Here is a 15,554-nt window from a genome sequence, read left to right on the forward strand (position 1 = left end):
ATTTTTAATATTAGCTGTTCTAATATGCATTTAGTGAAAACTCATTTATGTTTTAATATGAATTTTTCTTCTAACATATTGAGCATCTTTTCCTGTGCTATTTTTTGCCATCTGTTTATCTTCTTTGATTGAATGTTTGCTGAAATCTTTTGTTCATTTTTAATAGGGTTGTTCATTATTGGTTTGCAAGTGTTTTATACAGTCTGGATACAAATTCATTATCATATGTATGTTCACAGTGTTTCCTTTGAGTCTGAGTCTGTAGTTTGTCCTTTCATTTTCTTAACAGTATCTTTCAAAGAGCAGAAGTTTTAAATTTTGATGAAGTACAGTTTATCAGTTTTTTTCTCTTATGATTTCTGCTTTTTTGTCATGAGAAATTTTGCCTAATCCAAGGTTGCAAAGATTTTTTTCTTATGGTTTCTTCCAGAACTTTTATAGCTTTAGATTTTAGATTTAGGTCTGTGACCAATTTCTCATTAATTTTTGCATGTAATGTGAGGTAGGGATCAAGTCTCTCTCTCTCTCTCTCTCTCTCTCTCTCTCTCTCTCTGTGTGTGTGTGTGTGTGTGTGTGTGTGTGTATGTGTATGAATGCCCCAGTCTTGCAGCACCATCTGTTGAAAAGACTATTCTTACTGTCTTTTCTTTGTTAAATTCCCTTGGCTTGCCTTGTCAAAAATCAGTTGACTATGTTTGTGTGAATTGCTTTGTGGACTCTATTTTGTTCCATTGTTTTGTGTGTCTCTTTGGCCAAAACCTCAGTCCTTTTTATGGTAGCGTTATATTGTACCTTGAAGTCAAAAAGCCTGAGTCCTCCAACTTTGTTGCTATTTTTCAAAAATTTTTGAGTATTCGAGTTCTTTTTCTTTCCATGTACATTTTAGAATCTCTTTATTTCTATATAAAAGCATTGTGGAAATTTTAGTAGGATTGCATTGAAGTTATAGATCAATTTGGGGAGAGTTGACATCTTAGAAATGTTTTCTAATCCGTTAATAAAATACCTTTCCTGCCCCAGTGCTGTGGCTCATACTTGTAATCCCAGCACTTTGGGAGGTCAAGGTGGGAGGATCGCTTGAGCCCAGGAGTTTAAGAGCAGCCTGGGCAACAGAGCAAAACCCCATCTCTACAAAAATTAGAGAAATTAACTGGATGTGTTGCCATGCACCTGTAGTCTCAGCTACTTGGAAGGCTGAGGTGGGAGGATTGATTGAGTCTGGGAGGTTGAGGCTGCAGTGAGATGTGATCATGCCACTGCACTCTAGCCTCTGCAACAGAGAGCCTCTTTCAAGAGAGAAAACAATGAAACAACCTTTCTACATTTATTTGGTCTTTGACTTCTCTGTTTTTAAGTTTTAGCTTAAAAATGTTTCACATATTTTGTTACATTTGTATCTCAATGTTTTACATTATTTTGTGCTGTTGTAAATGGTAACCTTTAAAAATTTTTAAATTTCCAATTATTTATGTACATGAATCAGTATTTTAATATTGATCTTGAATTTTTGAATTTTACAACCTTGTTAAACTCACAAATTAGTTCTAGTAGCTTTCGTACCTACTGCTGTCTGCTAGCAGAGACAGCTTTATTTCACGTTTTCTCATTTGTTTGCATTTTATTTTGTTTTCTTGTCTCTCTGCACTGGCTAGGACCTCTACTAATATTAACTAGAACAAGTCAGATCAGCACAGATATCCTTGCATTGCTCTTCGTCATAGTAGAGAAGGTATGTAGTCTTTTACCATTGAGTAGTTAGCTGTAAGTTTTTTGTGGATATCATTTTGACCCAGCTGAGGAAGTTCTTTTTAACTCCTGCTTAGAGCTTTAAACTTTAATCATAAATGGATGTTGTATTGCTTTTTTTTGATTGTGAACATGATAGTTGATTATAGTAGAAAGTTGGAAATGAAGGAAGACTATTAAAAAAGTTACCCCATTTTCAGTAATCTGAGGTAACTGCTGCAAACATTGTGGTAGCTTTTGTTTTAGTCTTTTCTTTTGCAAACTTATTTTAAAGACGAAATTGTTAATATTGTTTTATATTTTGCCCTTTTCACTCCGAATCACATTGTGAGTACATCATGAATTATTTTGAGAACTTGATTTGTAATGGTTGTGGGTTATTGTGTTATATAGATATGCCTGTCATTTAATGATTTTCTTTTTGTTAAATAGTAAAATTCTATTTCAGTTTTCCCTGTTGAAATTAACATTAAATATTTGTGCTTAACTCTGATAATTTTTCAAAGTAATTTATAAAAGTATGATTATCACTCAAAGTATATATATATATTTTCAGGTTCTTACTGTCCACTGCCTCTGTTTAGTGTTCTTGAAATTTGTTCTTTAGGCTATTGTAAGAAATTTGGAGTCAGTATCATTAGCTTTTTGGGCATCACTTTAAGGTAGAATCTTTGAGTTTCAGAAACAGTTCCTTAGAGATTGGTCTAGTTCAAACCATTTTTTAAGAGGTTTAGAGTCTGTGATCATTAAATGACTTTTCTGCCTATACTATTTGGTTTCTACTGATCTACACAGAATTCCTGATGAACTATGTATAATGGAATATATCACCTGTGCTCTTCTTTCGATTAAGAATTATGGAAATCTTTGTGTCTAGCATCATGTAAAACCCTTTATGTATGTCGTTGTATTGAATTCCAACTGCTACTTTTTGGTAGTAACATTTTTTCCATTTCATAGACAAAGGAAACTGAGTCTCCAAGTGAGCAAACTTACCTAAGTTTGTATTAACAGTAAGTGGTAGAGCTTGAGTTTGCTCACATGTCTTCCTGAATCTGTGCTTTTATTCATAGGCTATACTATGAGTATTATGTTATTTTAGGTATTTTGTATATATTATGTTTGTTTTGAATATATTAATTTTAATGCTAACAATAAATTTACTAAGCAGATTAACAGATTAGCATGAGATGTTATCAATACTTCTGAAATGTTTATCCAAATTTATGTCCTCTTAAATCTATTCTTATTTTCTAAGTGGCACAAAGATTATTGTTGGCTATATGCTATCCAATTTTACTTAAATAATTAGGACCGTATCTACTGTGACTAGTAGAGGATATAACAATTTATTTTGAAATATGAGGAATTTTGTAGTTATAGGTTTAATAAATGGAGATAAAAAGTAATGTTAATTACTTTATAAAATGAGCTCTGTTATAATTCTGGTAAAATAATTTGTTTTCCTTAGAAGGATAGGTACAATTTGGTATTTACTTTTCAACATGGACTATGTGAATGAAATAATGTTTGTGAAGTATGAAATCACTTTTTCCATGTATTCAGAGAAGGCTAACTTTTCTGTGTCTACCATCTCCTACGTTTTTTATTATGTTCAGACCTGTGGTTAAAGAGTAGGTCTACATAATCATTTTAAAAAGCTGCTTACATTTTATATTATGAGAGTTCAGAACTTCTGCAATTGTAGTAAAGACAGTGCTGCAGTGTTATGTAAGATCCATTAATTTATGAATACGCTTCACTGACAGACAGGCTTATATGAATATTATTTAAAATCTACATGCTTAGACATCAGTAAAAGATACTGATTAGAAATGAGATTAAGTATTATTTTAATTATGAATTTTATACAGACAACTTAAAATTAGGTTAGACTTTCTGTTTAGTTTGCCCACATTGGGCATGAAAAACAAAATAAGCCTGTGAAAGCTGAACGGCATTAAATGGGCCACCCCAAATCAGAAGACAGGTTGAAATGAATACCTATTTTCCATTTTGCTGAATGAGAAGAACCTTTAATAAATGGTGATAGTTTTCATGAGATGTTTAGATATTTTAAGTTTTGTCTCTTGTTGGTTGTGCAGAAGAGATTTATTAATTTCTCTTTTTATTCAGTCCAGGAATTTATGGCTTATGAGTGGAGTGTTGAATCCATTTACAATTAATGTATTTACTAACACTTAAGGTAACCTGTCATTTTGCTATTTTTTCTGTATATCAAGTAATTTTTTGTCATTCCTTAATTACTATGTTATTGCTTTCTCTGCCTTTTTTGTATTAAGTATATATTTTGTAATATACCATTTTAATTTCCTTGATGTTTCTTTTTTTTTATTTTTATTTTTTAAGAGACTGAGTCACCTAAGCCGAAGTGTAGTGGCACCATCATACTCACTGCAGCCTCCAGCTCCTTGGCTCAAGTGATTCTCCTGCCTCAGCCTCCCTAGTAGCTAGGACTACAGGTGTGTGCCACCATGTCTGGATATTTTTTTTATTTTTTGTAGAGACAGATTCTCACTCTGTTGCCTGGGTGGTCTTGAACTCCTGGCCGCAAGTGATCCTCTTACCTTGGCCTCCCAAGTGCTGGGAATACAGTTGTGAGCCACTGCACCCAGCCTTGATGTTTCTTTTACTAAATATTTTTTGAGTTATTTTCTTAGTGGTTGCCCTGAGACTTACAAATAGTACCTTATTTTGTAACAATCTATATGAATTAATATTAACTAAATTTAAGTTTACAAATTTTGTTCCTATATATTCCCTCCCCTTCCTTCATGCTATTATTGCTACGTCTTTCTGCTTAATACAGTGTCCATTAACACTGATTTATAATTCTAGATTTATGCAGCTGTCTTTTAAATCACATAGGAGAAAGGAACCACAACCACACATACATTTATATTCTCTTTTATATTTACCTATGTAATTATCTTTACCAGTTTTCTTAATTTCTTTACGTAGATGCAGGTACTGTCTCTTGTCCTTTCAGTTCAGCCTGAGGGACCCACATTAGTATTTCTCATAGATAACATGTGCTAGCATGCATTCTCTTTGGTTTTGTTTATCTGAGAAAGTTATAATTTCTTCATATTCGAAGAATAGTTTTGCTGGAATTAGAATTCTTAGTTGGCAGTGTTTTTCTTTCAGGAATTTGAATGTATCTTTCCACTGCCTCTGGCCTCCACGGTTTTTAATGAGAAATCAGATATGAAATCTTATTGATGATTCTGTATTTGTGATGAGTTGCTTCTCTCTTGTTGCTTTCAGTATTCTCTCTTTATTTTTTGAAAATTTGGTTATGATGTGTTACAGTGTGGATCTCTTGAATTTTTTCCTACTTTGAGTTTATTGAGCTTCTTAGATGTATAGATTAATGCTTTTCATCAAATTAGAGAAGTTTTCTCTTATTGTTTCTTCAAATATTCTTTCTGGCTCTTCCTTTTTCTCCTCTTTTTCTGGTACTTTTTTTATGCATATGTTGGTATGCTTGGTGGTTTCATATAGGTCTTTGATTCTCTGCTTATTTTTCTTCATTCTTTTTTCATTCCGTTCCTTAGCCTGGATAATCTCAATTGACCTGTCTTCAAGTTCACTGATTTTTGTGCCAGCTCAAATGTGCAGTTGAACTCTTCTAGTGAATTTTTGAATTAAATCATTATACTTTTTAACTCTGCAATGTTTGTTTCTTTTTTTGTAATCTCTGCCTCTTCGTTAATAATCTCTATTTGCTGAGATATTGTTGTACTTCATAGACGGTTTTCTTTAGCTATTTGAAACCGTATCTAATAAAATATTTAAAGAAAACATTTTAGTGTCTTTGTCTGGGCTTAGTGTCCAATGTCTGGGCTTCCTTAGGGACAGTTAACTGCCTTTTTTCTCTCTCTGTATAGATGATCCTTTCTTGTGTCTTGCATGTCTCACAATTTTTTTTGTTGAAAATTAGATAATTAAATAATTTTTAATGTGGTAACTCTGGAAATCAGATTCTCCTCCTCAGGATTTCTTCTTGTTTGCTGCTCTTGTTATTTGTTTGCATGGTGACTTTCCTGAACTGTTTATGTAAACTTTGTATTCTTTTTCTGTGTGGCCACCAAAGTCTCTGCATGATTAGTATTGAACAGCTAATGATTGGACAGTTATTATTCTAATGCTTGGAAGCAATGAGTCTCCCAGCCTCTGCTGATGGTCTCTGTGTGCATGATGGGGCATGCCTTCAATGCTTAGACAGGCAGTTTGTAACTCTGCTTTAGCTTTTAGTTCCCACTTGTACAGAGCTTAAAGTGTAGCAAGAAGTCAAAGCTTAGGTCGCCTTTTCAGTTCTTTACTGAGCACTTGCGTGAGCTTGGCCATCTGGAGTTGAAGGAGTATGTTGGATCTTATCAAAACCCCCTCTTGACATTTCATTACCTAGCTTTTACTTTTAAGATTCTGGTCAGCTTCTTGTTTGCCCCAACTGTTACTGACACTTCAGGCAACTTGATGTTAAACAGTTGGCCTTGTTTGCTTTTGACAAATGCCATCTGGGGAAAACGTTATTGGCACTGGGCAAGCTCTGAGTCAGGTCAGATAAAGACAAGTAAAGGAGTGGTGTTTTCCAGGGAACTGCCAGACAGGTCAATAATGACAATTTCTGAGAATGGGGTTTTGGAGGAGCTCCAACCCTATTGTGCCCCTCCTGGTAGCTGCTAGGCTGCCGGATTTTATTGTGATTTTTGAGCCTCCTAGTTTTCAAGGCTCTCATGGTACTGGAGATAGAGGGATGAGATTAAAATGCCATAAAACTTGTTCTTAATGAAAATCAGCGATTTTTCTGTAGTACATTCTCCCTAGATTGCTGCAAGCCTTTGATTAATTTCTAGAGTTCTGAAAAAAGTTGACTTTGACAATTTTTGCCACTATTGTTCTTGCTAAAATTTATGGAGGAAAGGATTTTTGGATTTCCTTAACTCCACTATTACTGCTGATGTCACTGTGTAGTATTTTAATAGCCCAAGTTCTTCTTAATGTCACCCTATCCCAATTATATTCCACCACTTTGCTTCATCTTTATCAACTATGCTATACAGCTTCATATAAGAGATCATTTGGGGATTATTCTAATTCAGATATGTAAAAACTTCCCATATGTAGCAAATCATTTAACAATATTAGGCATCTGCTTAGTGCTGTGAAAATTCTATAGGATGAAAATTACAGTCTGTTCCTATATTTAGGGAGGTGTCTGCAGTATAGTTAGTATTTTATACATGTAAAAAAAGTTGAATTATTGATTACATGAGTGAAAGAGATCTGATAAGGTAGAAGGTAAGCTACTTTTATTAATAATAAGTAGTATGCTGTAGACATAGAGCATTATTAGTCATTATGTAATTTTGTTCTTAAATAATTTGGGTCAGTTTTAAATAGAGGAAATCTTCAGCTTAGGCTTGTGAATTATGGCTAAAAATTCAATTGAATTGCCAAAATGATTGTGCTGAATATTGTTAGTGATCATTAAACACTGTGTGCTATGCCTGAACATATTACTTGGAGAAATTGGATTTTCTGGTTAATGAAATTTCCTAGTAAAAGAAAAACAACCAGAAGCCCAGTTTTTCCTTGATTTTGTGAAAATATCTAGACATGTATTTGTGGGTTTTGATGACTTAGTTGTTGAAGGTAAATGACCTCTCCTCCTGCCCTTTTTTAAAGCATTTAGCTGAATGCTTATCAAGCTGTGGTATCTGGCAGTCATACTTGAGAATACTGTTTTCCAGTGCTGCAGAAGAGAGTCACATGATTGTTGCCCTCAAATAATTGGTAAGAACATGGGGTTAAAATGTAGTTGTTTTGTATCTTTGGGTTCTTACAATATGAATATATGTAAGTTTTTGTGTTTTATTTAATTTCTATCACTTTTCTGCATGAGGAAGACATAAATGGTTTGCAGATGTTATAAATCATTACTAGAGATGCCTTTTCATGCTCATATTAGCCAGTCCCTGATATGCATTTATTTTTATTATTAACTTTCTGATTAAAAATAAAATTATGCATACTGGCATTTTTGGGGGGAAATAATGCTATTACTTATTTCACCATTCAGAATGCAAAATTAGCAATTCCTACTGTAAGCAATTTCAAATTTTCACACTTACCATGTATTTAAGGATGCAGAGGACCTGCTTTATATTCCTGCATTTTTTTTGTGAGGGAAAGTCATGTTAGGTATTTCTAAGATGTGTTTTTCTCTTCTCTTTACTCTCCTTATTACATTTGAATCATGTGTAGTTTTAAGCCAGGTATTTATTTACTTATTTGTTACCAGAGAGATGTCCCATGTTTGGGTGGTATATATTGCTGCCGAAGGCTCACCATGACATTGCTCAAGGTGAAGAGAGGCCTTAGCATCTCTCTCTGTTACCATCATTTGGATTTCAAGTCTCGGCACGTCATTCATAGGTTACAGTACCCTCATGGTCACACAATTCTTTCAGCTCTTGTCATTCCACTTGAAGAGAGACCATTAGATGTTCTAGAGATGGCTGCATGCAAACGTTTAAAAACCTTCGAGAGAATATAGTGCACTAGGGAGACTATTATTATGACGATCGGGAGGATAATACCAAGAGTTTGGAGTATGCTTCTTACCCAGGGTCCCCATAAACCATAACTCTTAAACTCAAATAGATCAAAGAATGAGCTAGATAAGAAGTCTACTTGCTTAACTAAGTAGTTTTTTCATTAATCCCCTGCAACTGAATTTCTATAATGCCTGATGTTTTCTTTATAGGCCATAAGTGCCAGTGGCTGCACAGATACTTCTGTGTTTAGCCACTTTTACTATTTAGCATAACTTTTACAAGAGAATTTAAAGTCTGTTGTGTAACCATAGCCTTTACGGTATATAAAGCCTATCATGCTAACTAGCCTATCATGCTAACTAGCCTATCATGAGGGATACATTTCTAATCGTTGCCTGTTTTATTCCAAACCATGGAAAAAGGACCTAACAAATGATGCCCTTCCAGAGGAGTGAAGGCCTCCAGGCAGTGTTTTCTTTAACTCATGATGTGGGTTAAGAGGAGTGAATCAGTGTTCTGTTTCTGACTGATTATGAGGCAAAGTTTCTCACTCACATTGGGCCTTCATCTTTTATCTATCAAAGTGTAAGATTATCCATGTATAAGGCTGGCAGCAAAATTCTTCACAAATAAAAGTATATCCCATAAGTGCACACAACAGACCTTTTTTCCACTTCTATTCATAGAGGCATAAGCAAGGAAAAAATATTTAAAGATAAGAGTCTAATGATAGTAGAGAAATCTTGATCTACGATCTTGGGAAAAGCTCTTCACATCAAGGATGCCTTCTTCTTCTGGGGAGAAACTTCTCTAGTTAGCTTTATGTTAAGGATTTCGATGAGTGTACAGTTCCAAAAGTGTGGAGGGACCCTTCACAGTTGTGAGATGATGAACCCAAGGTGCAAGGTTCCAAAGTTTTGTTGCAGAGTGGATGGCAAGGGCAGTCTTACTCTGATGTTCTCAGAAGATCCAGTCTTTGGATTCTACATTGTAAAGGGGTTGATTGTCCTCCAAACCATAAAAAGCTTTATTGACCTGATGAAAATACACTGTGGTAAAATAATTTAGTGTTATAACATCAGCCCTCTTGCATGGAAAAGTTTTTATACAACCAAAAAACATGCATTGAAAATGAATGAAATCGTTTTGTAAAATGTTTAAATGGCCCATCAGGTAGCCGAATGTACTTGAAGCTTTGATTGTCTTCTCAGGAATATAGAATGGAACATTGGTTATAAACTATTTTCATAATTTATAAGTCACCACATCAATATATTTAATGTGGATCATTTTATCTTTTCCATGATGAGTCATGTAATGCAGAACTTTTAATAATAAAAGGTTTAAGGACTCAATAAGGACAAGGCGGCTGTTCTGGTTTTTCATGAGTCTGTGCTTAACATTGGATTTGATTCTCCAAATTAGATGCATAGAACTGATAACTGATGGGTAATCATAGGTAATTTGACTTAGACCATGCATTTTATTCAAATTGTGTATCTAAATAATTTCAGTATTTGGTCATTTAGCATGAAAATATGGCAAAGTACTTCCTTGGTATTTAATTAATTTTTGTTCTGCTTGGATCAGCAGTTTTATAACCCAGTCAGTCTTTTCATGAAAGTTCCAGGAATTCTTACCCAGCTCAAATGACATGATTCTAAAGCTATTAGAAACCTGTATTCAAGAGTACTTTTCAGGGTCCTCTCTATCTTTCACGAACCTCCTAAAAGACGCCATGCTTTTGAAATTTTGAGAAACTGCATCAGCATTAAGCAGTTAACTGTGGAAATGATTTTAAATAGTTATAATTAACAATACAATTGACAAAGAAATTTTGTTATTTCTGTGGTCTACAATAACATAATAACTTTAATTATGATTGATAGCATATACTCAGACATAATAGAATTTTAGAAGTCCCATACAATTTTGGAACATATATTAATATAATTTACTAAAATATAACCTGGAGACTAAACATTATTTTTATTTTGACAAAGTTTCCCATGTAACTTAGCGTGCCAAATAATCCTATTTACCTGTCTCTTAAATGCTTCAGGGGCCCTCTGGAGGATTCCAAAATTCAATGTCAGAAAAGACCATTTTAAAGGTGAAATTTGATTTTGAGAAGCCTATCAAATATGTTAAAGGTTTAAAATACTTGATATTATGATATAGAATCCAGGTTACTATAAGTCATTCATTTAGCCAAAATGATGACTTAAAAATCTTTTTTTTTTTTGAGACGGAGTCTTACTCTGTCACCCAGGCTGGAGTGCAGTGGTGCCATCTCGGCTCACTGCAAGCTCCGCCTCCCAGGTTCACTCCATTCTGCTGCCTCAGCCTCCTGAGTGGCTGGGACTACAGATGCCTGCCACCAAGCCCGGCTAATTTTTTTTTTTTTTTTGTATTTTTAGTAGAGATGACGTTTCACCGTGTTAGCCAGGATGGTCTTGATCTCCTGACCTCGTGATCTGCCTGCCTCTGCCTCCCAGAGTGCTGGGATTACAGGTGTGAGCCACCACACCTGGGCCATTATCTTTTAATATTTCATGAAAATCTTGTTCAAGAGAGAAAGCCAAATTTCACCCTTCATTAGTCTGTTAATGTCGATCCCAATTTTTAATAAATCTTATAAACAAATCACTTCAATCTTAGTTTGACCAGAAGGTGAGATTCTCATAAATCATTTATAACCTTTTACAGTTTTTGTGAAAGAGAAGATTAGTGCTTTAAGAAAAACCTTGTTGTGCCTTTATTCCCATTTTCAATTTATGGAAAAACTGAATAATACCGCTTTAAATTTGGCCAATACGTTCACACACAGAGTTTCTTTTACAACATTAATTATTTATTATTTCTTCTTATTTTTTGAGACAGAGTTTCACTCTTTTTCCCAGGCTGGAGTGCAGTGGAGCGATCACGGCTCACTGCACCCTGAGCCCCTTGGTTCAAGTGATTCTCCTGCCTCAGCCCTCTGAGTAGCTGGGTTTACACGTGCCCGCCACCAGGCCTGGCTAATTTTTGTATTTTTGGTAGAGACAGGGTTTTGTCATGTTGGCCAGGCTGGCCTCGAACTCTGACCTCAGGTAATCCACCTTCCTTGGCCTTCCAAAGTGCTAGGGTTACAGGTGTGAGCTGTCACACCCAGCTCAAGATTTTTTATAACACTTTCACAACTTGTTTAAAACTTTAGCTTTATTTTATCTATTTTTAAACAATCCTTTAACTCTTTAAACTAGGCAAAAATTTATATTCCCATGCTTTCTTATAATCTTTAACAAAACACATTTCGTTTTTCAGTAGTCTCAATTATATGTTAAAATGGTAATTCTTAACAGCTTTCACTTTTGGTGCATAAATTTCCTTTCATTATTCCTTTCATAACTTCCATAGACCATCTACAACATGCTTGGACTTTCTGACTTATCCTAAACATCCTTCTTTTTAAACAATAGTCATTTTTCACTTTAGGACAATAATTTACGATACAAGATCCTTTCTGATGTAAAATCTCTTTTCTTTATAACCTTATTTGTATAGCTAGGGGACTTGACTAATTCCATATGTCCCCAGGCCTTTACAGTCAAGGCAGTGTATGACCTTAAAGCATTTAAAAAACCTAGTATCTGACCTGAATAATTTAGACCACATATCTTTATTTTTGCCAAAAATCTTTAAAATGTTTTATTTCCCAAAGATTACTAAAATCACCTGAACTAAAAGGCATTACAATTTTTATTTTTCTTTCAAAATATTTGATTTAAGCACCTATTTTTCTTTAAACCAATTAATTAGAGCTCTTTTACATAAACATTACACACACAACACATGTATAACTACACAGACAGAAGATTATTACAGTTGTTGTAAGTTTCTGTTTACCAGTTTCTAAGTTTTTAAATTGTATTACCGGCTATAGGATGAAGTCTTTGGAAGAACAGGGCCAAGAAAGGGTCTCTGGGGCCTCCTGTTTTTCCCAAGGAGACCCAGGCTGTTAGAGCTTGAATATCTGCTTTTAATTAAGCTGACTTTTAACCATAGCACTCTTTAATAACAGTTTTTCTAAATTTTTTATTACCTGACTTTAGCCAGGCCAAACAGCTGATATTTTTGTGTTTAAAGAAAGAAAAATTGAAGATGATTTGTAGAGGTTAAGATAATTTACAAATAGTAAGGGTCACCCAAATATCAATGAGAAAGTACTCTTTGCCTAAGCTGGGAATTGAACCCTGACCCAGCAGCCATTTTGATGGCAGAGACTGAGAAAGTATTATCAAATAGTTACAAGGTCAAACTTCCAGGGGCATACAAAACAAGATGGAGTCTCATCTATTTTTTCCTTTTTTTTTTTTCCTTTTTCTTCTTTCAGGGATCTGAAGCAAAGATTATTACTGACCAGTTTGCTGGGACATCCAGCGGGCTTCCAGGGTTTTAGGCACGTATTTTATCCTAAGGTACCCCTTTTTATGACAGAACAACACAGAAAGACAAAGCACACTAGATTAACTACAGCTTAAGACCAGCCTCAGAATTCTTTTTTGTGTTAATTAAAACTTCACAGAGGAGATAAATAGTGATTTTTACCATTCATTTAACCAGTTTGGGCAGAGAAACTGAGGCCAGAAATCTGAGTGGTGAGAAATTCTTACCCTTTTGCCAACATGCCAAGCCTCTGGGTTTCCTTTCCCTGAGTGGCCTTAGTGACCTGGCTCACCACACCATAACCCTGAGGGCCAAGCCACAACACAAAGGAAAATTATCTTTTTCCATTCTGGCCAGTGCAAAATACTTGTGACAAAACATAGACATTAGCGAGTCTGCCTAGCACCCAATATCAGACTGGCAGGGCTCATAATTGCCCCCAGGTGGTCCCCATCATCTCTAAATCTTTTTTAGAAGCTTCTGCATATTAATAGGCATCCCTAGATGAGATTAATTTGGGAAACTTCATTTTTAAATACACTTCTGTGTATTGTTCACTTGGAATGTTTTACTGTAAGTTATGTTTAGTAAGATTTTGTCATTTCTGTAAGACTTTGTTGTCTCTTGGGTCTAGTGTATAGCTGGAAGGAACTCAGTTTTCTAGAAATTAAAGATCTCGTTTTTTACCTAAAATGTTGGCTTTACTCTCAGGTTCTCTTGATTAACTTAGCCGTTTTTTTTTTTTTTTTTTCCTCCTCTACCTAAGCACACCAGTAAAATGAAACAAAGGGGTGGAATATAAAAATCCCTGTGAATTTTCAAATGCAAAATTTTATAACCCCTACAATATTACAGTTTGCTACCAGTTTCTTTCTGACCCAGTCAGATGTAAGAGACCTCTAACTGGACCCTAGCCAGTTAACTTCTAGATTAAATCCATTCCTGGACCCAGTCCAGTTTCTGTCATGACTTCCAAACCCAGTTTGGATTAGAAATTTGCTCAAAGAAACTTGGAGAGCTCAAAACACAAATCCATGGAGTTCTGAAATCCAAAAGAGAACTTACTACAATCCCCAGCCACACTTAGATCAGTGGACTCAAATAGGTCCTGCATGTACCTTGCTTGTTCACTCAGTGCTCCTGGGGGTCATTAGAAGCTGTAGTTTGGATCCTGCTTCTGACACTATCAGTTAAAAGTAAAGCTTCAGCCAAATTAAATTTAAAGGATTTTAACTGAGCAATGAATGATTTGTGAATCAGGCAGCCTCCAGAATCACAGCAGATTCAAAGAGACTCCAGTGTGGTCACATGGTAGAAGAAGATTTATACACAAAAAAAGGAAACGACATACAGAAATGGGAAGTGAGGTACAGAACAGCTTGATTGTTTACAGGTTGGTGTTTGCCTTATTTGAACACAGTTTGAATGCTCAGCAGTATATGAATGATTGAAATACAGCCACTGGGATTGACCAAGACTCAGGTCTTTTACAGGCGCATACCCCTGAGTTAGGTTTTCAGTCTTGTCACTCTATTAAGTTAGGTGCAGTTCAACCACAAGGACTCAAATATGGAAGTATGGAATCCCTCTTAGTCTTCTTTAACACAAGTTTTCTATCATCTTGGGAAAATGTAAGCAAACTAGTTATTTATGTGTTTCCCTTGGTGAACAAGTCTGTTTTTTATTAATGAGGCACTACTAGCAGACCTTTGATTGATGCATAAGCAAAGATTTACTAATTCAAAACTGAATCTATGAAAGTTAAATAATGGAGAACTGAGATATGTTGAGAAGCAAAATTCAGTTTAATAGAAATCTTTGAGTCCTGACTATATTTCAGGTGACTGTACTAGGCATTGGGGGTACAGGAGTAAGTGCCACTCTAGGTCTTTAAAGACCTCACAGTCAATTGTTTAAAGAGTTTTAATAAACAAATAAGTTATAGTGAGGTTATTGATTGGGAAGGAATGGGATCCTGAAAATTGGAATGGGGACGTATGGGAAGACCCTGATGAAGCTGGGGACTTTGAATCCCTAAATTCTGATGAGTCTTCTTTGCCAATTGAAGAGACCTCCACACCCTTAGTGGGAATGGCCTCTTTACCCACCTCCCCTCTGTGCCTCCCACCCCACCAGGGGAATTAATTCTGCATTGCCTAAGGAAACCATAATGGCTTTCCCTGAGGAGGCTGCCATGCAAGACAATTCTCAAGATCCCTCCCCACCATTTCCTCTTTGTTTCTAGACCTATAACTACACTCAGGTTTTAGTAGGCCCATAAAGATGAGGCATAAAGTGTGACCCATGAAGACATGTACTACACTCCGAAAGAAATACTGAGTTTTCTATTTATACAAACAAAAGTCCAGAGAACATGTGTGATAATGGATATTAAGGGTATAGGATAATGCCAGAAGGAACATAAAGCTGGATTAGACCAAATGTATTGATGTGAGTTCACTAAGCAGAGATTCTGCTTGGGGAATTATAAAAGGGTCTAACACTTTGTTTTCTTCATTTGCTCCCATCGTGAAAGGGACAGTGTTTTGTTCTTACTCCTGCTGGAGTAGACATTGGATATAGATTTCCCTTCCCTACATGCATTGCTTCTACCAAAATTACCAGACATGGATTTAAAGAATGCCTTATCTACTATCATGGTATTAATATTACACACAACATTGTTTCTGATCAGAGAACTCACTTCACAGCAAAAGAAGTGTGGCAGTGGGCCCATGTTCATGGATTTCACTGGTCTTAAGATGGTCTCTACTATAGTGAAACAGCTGGCTTGAT

At 35.3% G+C, this 15,554-nt stretch overlaps 1 protein-coding gene across 7 annotated transcripts in view; it reads left to right on the forward strand.

The window, feature by feature from the left end:
- Positions 1 to 15,554, forward strand: part of CCDC91 (coiled-coil domain containing 91) — a 363,292-nt gene that overhangs the window by 3,299 nt on the left and 344,439 nt on the right. Inside the window, exon 2 of one of the 7 annotated variants that reach the window (XM_026457082.1) lies at positions 7,459 to 7,566. The exons of the other annotated variants lie outside the window; for them this stretch is intronic. The gene's annotated coding sequence lies outside the window, so the exon portion shown is untranslated. The remainder of the gene's footprint in view (positions 1 to 7,458; positions 7,567 to 15,554) is intronic. 7 annotated transcript variants of the gene reach the window in all.

This window comes from Piliocolobus tephrosceles, chromosome 10, assembly GCF_002776525.5.
Source record: "Piliocolobus tephrosceles isolate RC106 chromosome 10, ASM277652v3, whole genome shotgun sequence".
In the NCBI taxonomy this organism is placed as follows: Eukaryota; Metazoa; Chordata; class Mammalia; order Primates; family Cercopithecidae; genus Piliocolobus; species Piliocolobus tephrosceles.